This window comes from Heterodontus francisci, chromosome 35 (genome assembly GCF_036365525.1).
Source record: "Heterodontus francisci isolate sHetFra1 chromosome 35, sHetFra1.hap1, whole genome shotgun sequence".
NCBI classification, from domain to species: domain Eukaryota; kingdom Metazoa; phylum Chordata; class Chondrichthyes; order Heterodontiformes; family Heterodontidae; genus Heterodontus; species Heterodontus francisci.
The window spans coordinates 33,167,213-33,176,340 of NC_090405.1; the positions used below are offsets into that span (position 1 = coordinate 33,167,213).

At 41.9% G+C, this 9,128-nt stretch overlaps 1 protein-coding gene across 10 annotated transcripts in view; it reads right to left on the reverse strand.

The window, feature by feature from the left end:
* Window positions 1–6,623, reverse strand: part of herc1 (HECT and RLD domain containing E3 ubiquitin protein ligase family member 1) — a 295,507-nt gene extending 288,884 nt beyond the window's left edge. For 9 of the 10 annotated variants that reach the window (XM_068015273.1, XM_068015277.1, XM_068015276.1 and 6 more), the window contains exon 1: window positions 6,540–6,623. The gene's annotated coding sequence lies outside the window, so the exon portion shown is untranslated. Of the gene's footprint in view, window positions 1–6,372; window positions 6,392–6,539 lie in introns of those variants that run through there. The other variant, XM_068015268.1, reaches the window with a different exon arrangement.
* Window positions 6,624–9,128: the final 2,505 nt, after the last annotated feature.

The following is a 9,128-nucleotide window of genomic DNA, read 5'->3' on the forward strand; positions in this document are numbered from 1 at the left end:
TTAAAAAGGAGAAAGAAAGAGAGATTTATCTCGTTAGTAGTTAAGACTTATTATTTCTTTTCTAATAAATAGCTAATTTTGTTGTTTAAAGAAACCTGGTTTGGTGTGCTTTACTCTGGGGGACAAATGTGGTTAGTTTGGCTATTCTTCGGTCGGTAGGAAACTTTATTTTGATATGCTATTACCTGTGGAATAGTGGGACTGAATTGTTATTCCTGCTTTGGTCGTAACAAAATACACTTCAAAAGTACTTCACTGGCGATGAAGCACTTTGGAACATCCTGAGGTTGTAAAAGGTATTATACAAATGCAAGTTAATTCTTTGTTTTTAAAAAAAGTGGCAATGCAGCTACAAGCAGTTTCATCAAGCAAGGACTTGGGGAGGGGGTAGGCACAGCCATGGGCAAAAGCAGCAAAACTGCTGTCAGCAGCTAATGGAGAAGGGGCTCAAGAGTTGTCGGATTGAGAGAGCACGAGAACACTGCGGCGCAGTGGTTAGCACCGCAGCCTCTCAGCTCCAGCGAGCCGGGTTCAGTTCTGGGTACTGCCTGTGCGGAGTTTGCAAGTTCTCCTTGTGACCCCGTGGGTTTCTGCCGGGTGCTCCGGTTTCCTCCCACAGCCAAAGACTTGCAGGTTGATAGGTAAATTGGCCATTGTAAATTGCCCCTACTGTAGGTAGATGGTCGGGGATGTGGCAGGATATATAGGATTAGTATAATGGGTGGTTGCTGGTCGGCGCAGACTCGGTGGGCTGAAGGGCCTGTTTCAGTGCTGTATCTCTAAACAAGGAGGGAACATCAGATAAAAAGGAAATCCAAAATAAATGGAAAATTCTGGAAATATTCAGCAGCTCTGGCAGCATCCGTGGAGAGAGAACAGTTAACTTTTCCACGTCGATGACCTTTCAAGAGAACTGGGAAAAGTTTAGAAATGTAGTAGGTTTTAAACGAGTGAAATGGGGAAGGGTGGAAAGAGAGCAAAAGGGAAGGAGTACAAGAGATTAAATAACAAAAACAAAAAAAAAAAAGAGTTGGTAGGGCTGGGCTGAAGGGAGTGGCAATGGGTCAAGAAAAGAAAACAAAAGTTGTGCTTATAAGTGCAAATGGCAGAATGTTGAACAGCTGTCGTCCGAAAGCGACAAGACAAAAACAAGAATAAACCAAAAGGAAACAAGATGGAGGAAAAGGATTACGGTCTGAAATTCTTGAACCAGAAGGGGTAAGAACAGAAGTGTGGGAAATGGGATGGACATTGTCAAGGGCTGTCAAGAACCTGCGGGGAGGGCAGTTTCAATACCTATTGCAGTTGAAATTGCAGCAAGACCACAGTAACCATCAGAAATGCCATCTAGGCCTTGGCCTGAAGAACATCTTGAAACGTCTGATTTAAATACACACAGTATAAATTGAATGTAATTGCTTACTATTAGATTCTACCTGGATGCTGAGAAAAGACAAAAGTCCATTCAGTGGTGTTTAGTTTTGCTCTGTGATGGTATTAACTGTAAGACTCAATGATATGCAGCTAAGCGGCCCAGAAGGACCAAGTTTGGATAACCTGGTCTAATAACTGTCCAAAAATCAGCCATATCTTGTAACATTTGTATCTACTGTAACAGGTGAACCAAATACAAAAAAAGTTTCAAATGCCATATTACGAAGCCAACAAAAATCTCTAGTTTGGATGCAACTTTTAAAAAGTCTATTTCCAACACTTCCCTTCCCTTGCTTGACTTCTCTGTCTCCATCTACTAATATTCATTATAAGCCCACCAACTCCCACGGCTACCCTTGACTACACTTCCTCACACCCCCGTTTCTTGTAAGGACTCCATCCCATTCTCTCAGCTTCTCCATATCCGACGCATCTGTTCTGATGATGCAACGTCCCACAACAGCGCTTCAAACATGTCTTCCTTTTTCCTCAACCAAGGATTCCCCACCCCACTGTGGCTGACAGGGCCCAGGCCTATATGGCACTTCAAAGGTAGTTGGTTATAAAACATTGTTGATAGAGGTGAAAGAGAGTACCTGCATTCATAGCCAGAGAATAAAAGGAGGATAGTAGAGTGTGTACACATAAAATTAGGATGCTGATTACTGAAGAAAGTAGTTATAGCAAAACAAAAAGAGGAGGGGCAGCCAAGATACACTTCAAATCCGAAGAGACATTTATTACAGTAGCCTATTTAATATATAGTAGTAGACCTCGCCAACTTTAAGGGCATTTAAATGGTCATTGGATAGACATATGGATGAAAATGGAATAGTGTAGGTCAGATGGTTTCAAAGGTCGGCGCAACATCGAGGGCCGAAGGGCCTGCACTGCGCTGTAATGTTCTAATTCTAATATACTTCTTTGCCTCTCAAAAGGCTTTGCCTTCCATTATTTGTAATACAGTATGATCTCCAGCAATTTTTGTTAAATGCCAATAGAGTAAATTTAAAGAATAATATTCCTACCCTTCAAAAAACTAACAGGATGTCAGACTAAGAAGATTTCAGCTGTGAAAGCGCTGCCCACTTGTAGCCTACAGCTGGTGCAGGTGACCCAGAACCCATCCAGAGAAATCCAAAAATATGCAGAGCATATGGCGCACACTGGGAGTCACTAGCTAGAGAAAGTGGGAAATGGCAGCACATCCTGTGGACTTGTGTAGACTACCACGACGCCCAGTTGCTACAGCAGCTTGGCAACAGGCGCCAACATCAAAACAACTCACATCACTTGGCAGCTTCGTGTGTGGCAGAACCTGCCTCTCAAGGATTGGCCTTCACAGCCATCAGCAAAGGTGCACCAAGACACCCTACCTAAACTGACTGCTGCATGTCCATCATCTTTTGTAGATGGAAGAATGCCAATCATACACAGGTAGGCTGATTATCACATATGTCACTGCAGCAAATTGGGAGACGCTTGTATCCATGGGGTTATGGTACAACTGAAAACAAGAAAACAAACCAACCAACCCTCAGGAGGCACATGAGCACAGTATGCTGTGACATCATTAGAATTCTTTTCCAAAATAAAGCATTTCACTGATTTAACCTTTGAAGAAGGCAAAAACAAGACAATCAGACATCCATATAATTAACATGACAGAATGAGTAACATGTGCAGGAAGAAATTCAACAGCTTCCATTTATTTCTTGCATCAGATATATTTTGGGAAAAGAAATCCACCTTTTAAAATCACTAATTTGTGTTGCAAAACCTATCCACATGAAATCAAGAACTTGGTTTCACAAAGCAAATTTAATACATTAAAATGAGATCATTGCTGGATACTATTTTCCTGCAGGCTTTTATTTTGTCAAAGATGAAGTTCTCAAAATTGTGCATTTTAAACAATTCATATTGACTTGAAAGCTCAGAACATATTTAAATCAGGTTTCACTATTAGTACATATACAAGTTACAAGGATGTAAAAAAGTAAGTCTTCCAAATCCTGAAATGTTGAGGAATACCAATAACACTCACAATGTGACAGCAACAGATAAACAAAGGATCATGCTCACAGAACAAAGAAATGTAAAACACTGGTTGAAATAATGAGTCATCATTTCTTGTTCTTTCACTTCAATGGAAAACAATTGTAATTTTACTTTTCAAATGTTTTGCAGACTAAAACAAGCAATGCAAATCAAGTGCTCATTCTATCTAGTATTATCCACTAGAAAATGAATTTAGACTGCAGTCAGTTGTGGGGGGCGGAGTGAAACTGCACCGATCAACAATTTTAACAAAAAAAGTTTGGCTGAATATAAAATGTGAACTCCCATTTTGCAATCATTTCAACTTTTTTTTTTTAAACTCAACTTACTGACTGAAGTAATTTTACCCCTTGATACTTCGAGCAACCCTAAACAATCTATTTTTTAAAAAAACTTTTCTCTTTGCTGGTTTTTATTAAAAAGATTTAACCCAACTGTACATAGAACATTACAGCGCAGTACAGGCCCTTCGGCCCTCGATGTTGCGCCGACCTGTGAAACCATCTGACCTACACATCTTAAGTTAGCCAAACCATTTTAGACTTCAGTCACCCCAAGAAGTTATTTTCTAAATGCAGAATAGACAACATTAGAACTGCTGACCAGGTAAACTTTCTGGTGCTATTTTCAGTCAGAAAAGACCAACAGCTAGGCGCAAATAATTTACAGCTCATTGAATTTAATGAGCCAGAATTTCTAGGAACCACACAGTCTCGGATTTGCACTGTTTTATAGGATCATAGGAAGTAGGAGTAGGCCATTTGGCCCGTCGAGCCTGCTCTGCCATTCAAACAGATCATGGTTGATCATCTACCTCTATGCCATTTTTCCCCACTATCCCCATATCTCTTGATGTCATTAGTATTCAGAAATCTTATCGATTTCCATCTTGAACATGCTCAATGATTGAGCTTCCACAGCCCTCCGGGGTAGAGAATTCCACAGATTCACCACTCTGAGTGAAAAAATTCCTCATCTCTGTCTTAAATGGCCTACCCCTTATTCTGAAACTCTGTCCCCTTGTTCTAGACTCACCAGCCAGAGGAAACATCCTACCCACATCCACCCTGTAAGAATTTTTGTGCCCCAATCTTCCCATTGTGAACATAACCTAAAGTATCCTGGAAAAGTAATCTGAATAGATTACTATCAACAGCAATCATAATGGCAAATTTCAGAAGCAGCTTGGCTTATGCCATCTGCATCAATTAAGCATTAACTGAGTCATACAATTCAGATATGCTGGGGTTCAAAAAAATTATTAGAGCCTACCAAAAAATGCAGAACAACACAAAAATTATGTGCACCTATTCAATACTATCACCTATTTGAATAGCTGCAGTCAATTACAAAAGTCTTCTGCAAGCATTTCCCAACTTTTCTCGAACATACAGCAAATCCTATTCTATAACCTGTAAGCATATCAAAAAAAAACATTTTTAATGGCTGCCATCCTCACATGTATCTAATCCCTGTTTAAGTAGTCACAAATTCTATGGAACCATAAATCCCTAGTGTTTCATTTGGATGGTGGCTAACCCAGATCCAAATTGTGTTCTAGGATTTCTGATCTAGTTATTAAAAAGGTTATTGTATAGTCTCATTACACAACATTCAATTAAAATTAAACCATTCCCATCCTCCTGCTTTTAAATTATGCCTTTTATTTTAAAAAGACCCTTTATCCATAATGGGTTTCCCAGTTAATATAACTACCTATCAAAAATGTGCAAACAAAAAAGTATAAAGTCTTTAAAATGCAGTGACAGCACAAATTATGAAACATCTACCTCCCCAACAAAACCAGCACCCAATGACGTGATCAAAATTAGCAAAGAAGCAGAACAGAAACAGAAACAAAAGCCTCCTTCTGTGCTGTAAACTTCAATGTTGCAAAAAGAGAGTCCTGGTATTAATCTCACATTTGAAAATGATCTCCAATTGAAACATCATCTTTGCATCTGCAAAATATAGCAGTTTCACAGAATGGAAGATGCAGATAAGTGAATGCATGCTTGTTGAGATCCATTTTCTGCACAAATGTACAGGAATAGGCTTGCACTATGAGCTGGTTTGCTGGATCCATTTACTCTGCGTGTACATCTGCCCAAACCCAGATATTTCTTGGCAGTCACACAGGAATAGATTTGCAATGTCATGCAAAACAACATAATAAATAAGTCCAGCCTGAGTTTTAGACCTTTATATATTTGCAGCTTTATATATGTTTAAAGATGCTCTATTTTGCAAAGAAGTCCAGCCCAAAATGCTTTTAAGCAACAATTATAGTCTCTCGTACAAAACTCCTTGTACTGAAAAGGTATGGTGGTCAAACGCTTAACATACGAGTTCACATTAAGAAGCAAAATTTTCTAAAATGCGCCCTTCAACTGAAAAAAAAACACACGCGGGTATGTGCGAAAACAACTAATATAATATGTCTCGAAAAAGCGAATGGTCGGTTAAAAAGAACCGGTACAGTTCGTCAGCAGAACAAATTCTGGAAAACGTTTTACCTGGGTTCAGATTTGGAACAATCGAAATTAAAACCAAAGGGGGAAAAAAACATTCCTGTGTTACTCCTCCTGGCCCCTGTTCGCTAAGAAAAATAACTAACGTAACCTTTCCAAACCTTCTCGCTCATTACAGTCTTTGATAAGGTGGATGAATTAAAATTCGACACAGAACAATCTCCCTTGCATTCATTGCTTCTTTGATTGCCATGAAATATCTCTACTCTTTCAGGTTATAATAGTGCAAACCGATGTCTAAACACATTGGTGCAGGATACGAAACCAAGTGGCACTAGATAAAACAGTTTAAATGATAATAAATAAGACACAATTCTGGGCTCCAGAGCGGATAACCACCACCTACCGCTTCCAGCGCAATTAGACATTTGCAGGGAAAACAGGCCAAGGCCACCGCTCCTGTCAGAGCCGCTACCACACGGCACACTGACAGACCGTGTCCTAGAGGAAAGACGGCCGCAATTGCATCTCCCCATCCTTTCCTACCCCATTCCTACAATATTTAATACTCACAGCCTCCCCGCTCCACCGCAGCTGCTATCCGCCCCGCGGCGCCAGCATTTCACGGGTTAAGGTACCGTATTGACTAACTCCACATCCGGGGATTTTACCAGGGCAACCGGAAGGACGTGCGTCATCGCGCTCGCGCGCAAGAAGCGCGGATTAAACCCCGCCCCTCCATGCCCGATTCAGCTGAGCGAGTGTGTGATGGGTTCTGCTGCGCCTGCGCTTGTCTCTGAGGGCGGTTGGTATTGGCGAGAGGCTGGGCGGGGGAGAGAAGTCAATTTGAAAGCGCGCTCGAGCTGCAACGGTCGCTGCGCGAGAGGGGCATGTGTTGTTTCAGGCGCAGGCGCGATGCTATGTGTAGGTGCGAGGGAACAGGTGTTGAGCGCCAGGGGCTCGAGGTTCAGATAAAAAGGGCCGGCGTCAGATTGAGACTAGACTGGCCGCGGCGGCTGGTCCAGAGGAGTCGTTCGATTCAGTTGATGTACTTCCAAGGTGATGGAGTGGAAATCTCTGCAAATAGTGGGTTGGCTGCTATTCGTGTATTGAGTGTCACTATCGCATGAATATAATATCGGTTAAAATCGGGTTACACTAAGTGAACGCTCAGTGCCTGTCTATATCCGATTAAAGTAGAACAAAATACTGCAGATGCTGGAAATCTGAAATAAAAACAAGAAATGCTGGAAATACTCAGCAGGTCTGGTAACATCTGTGGAGTGAGAAGCAGAGTTACCCTTTCAAGTCAGTGACACTTCATCAGAACTGACAAATAAATATTAGAATTTTTTTTATTCATTCATGGGATGTGGGCGTCGCTGGTCAGACCAGCATTTTATGCCCATCCCTAATTGCCCTTGAGAAGGTGGTGGTGAGCTGCCTTTTTGAACTGCTGCAGTCCATTTGGGGTAGGTACAACCACAGTGCTGTTAGAGAGGTTTTAAGCAAGTAAAGCGGGTGGTGGGGCAAGAGATAACAAAAGGGAAGGACAAGGTCACAGAGAATAACTGACCAGAAGGTCATGGAGCAAAGGCAAACAGTATGTTAACGGTGTGCTGAAAGACAAAGCGTTAGTACACGGAGGGTGTCAATTAACAGTAAAATGAATGACCCTGGCCCCAAGCACACACATGAAAAAAAACAGTGCGTAGGCACAGTAGAAACAAACTAACATACAGCACAGAAACAGGCCCTTCGGCACAATGTGTCTGTGCTGGCCATCAAGCACCTAACTATTCTAATCCCATTTTCCAGCACTTGTCCCATAGCCTTGTATGCTATGGCATTTCAAGTGCACATCTAAATATTTAAATGTTGTGATGGTTCCTGCCTCTACCACATCTTCAGGCAGTGTGTTCCAGATTCCTACCACCTTCTGGGTGAAAATCTTTTTCCTCAAATCCCCTCTAAACCTCCTGCCCCTTACCTTAAATCTATGCCCCCTGGTTATTGATCCTTCCGCTAAGGGAAAAAGTTTCTTCCCATCTAATCTATCAATGCCCCTCATAATTTTGTATACCTCAATCATGTCCCCCTCAGCCTTCTCTGCTCTAAGGAAAACAACCCTAACCTTTTCAGTCTCACTTCATAGCTGAAATGCTCCAGCCCAGGCAACATCCTGGTGAATCTCCTCTGCACCCTCTCCAGTGCAATCATATCCTTCCTATTGTGTGGTGCCCAGACCTGTATACAGTACTCCAGCTGTAGCCTAACTAGTGTTTTATACAGCTCCATCATAACCACCCTGCTCTTATATTCTATGCCTCGGCTAATAAAGGCAAGTATCCCATATGCCTTCCTAACCACCTTATCTACCTGTGCTGCTGCCTTCAGTGATCTATGGACAAGTACACCAAGGTCCCTCAGACCCTCTGTACTTCCTAGGGTCCTACCATCCATTGTATATCCCCTTGCCTTGTTAGTCTTCCCAAAATGCATCACCTCACACTTCTCAGGATTAAATTCCATTTGCCACTGCTCCACCAATCTTACCAGCCCATCTATATCGTCCTGTAATCTAAGGCTTTCCTCCTCACTATTTACGACACCACCAAGTTTCATGTCATCCGCCAATGTACTGATCATACCTCCTATATTCACGTCTAAATCATTAATGTGCACTACAAACAGCAAGGGTCCCAGCACCAATCCCTGTAGTACATCACTGGTCACAGGCTTCCACTCGCAGAAACAACTCTCAACCATCACCCTCTGCCTCCTGCCACTAACCCAATTTTGGATCCAATTTGCCAAATTGCCCTGGAACCCATGGGCTCGTACCTTCTTAATCGATCTCCTATGTGGGACCTTATCGAAAGCCTTACTGAAGTCCATATAGACTACATCAGTTGCTTTACGCTCATCTACATATCTAGTCAGCTCCTCGAAAAATTAAATCAGGTTAGTTAGACACGATCTCCTCCTGACAAAGCCATGCTGACTATCCCTGATTAATCCCTGCCTCTCCAAGTAGAGATTAATCCTGTCCCTCAGAATTTTTTCGAGTAGTTTCCCAACTACTGATGTTCGACTCACCGGCCTGTAATTACCTGGTTTATCCTTGCTACCCTTCTTGAATAATGGTACCACATTCGCTGT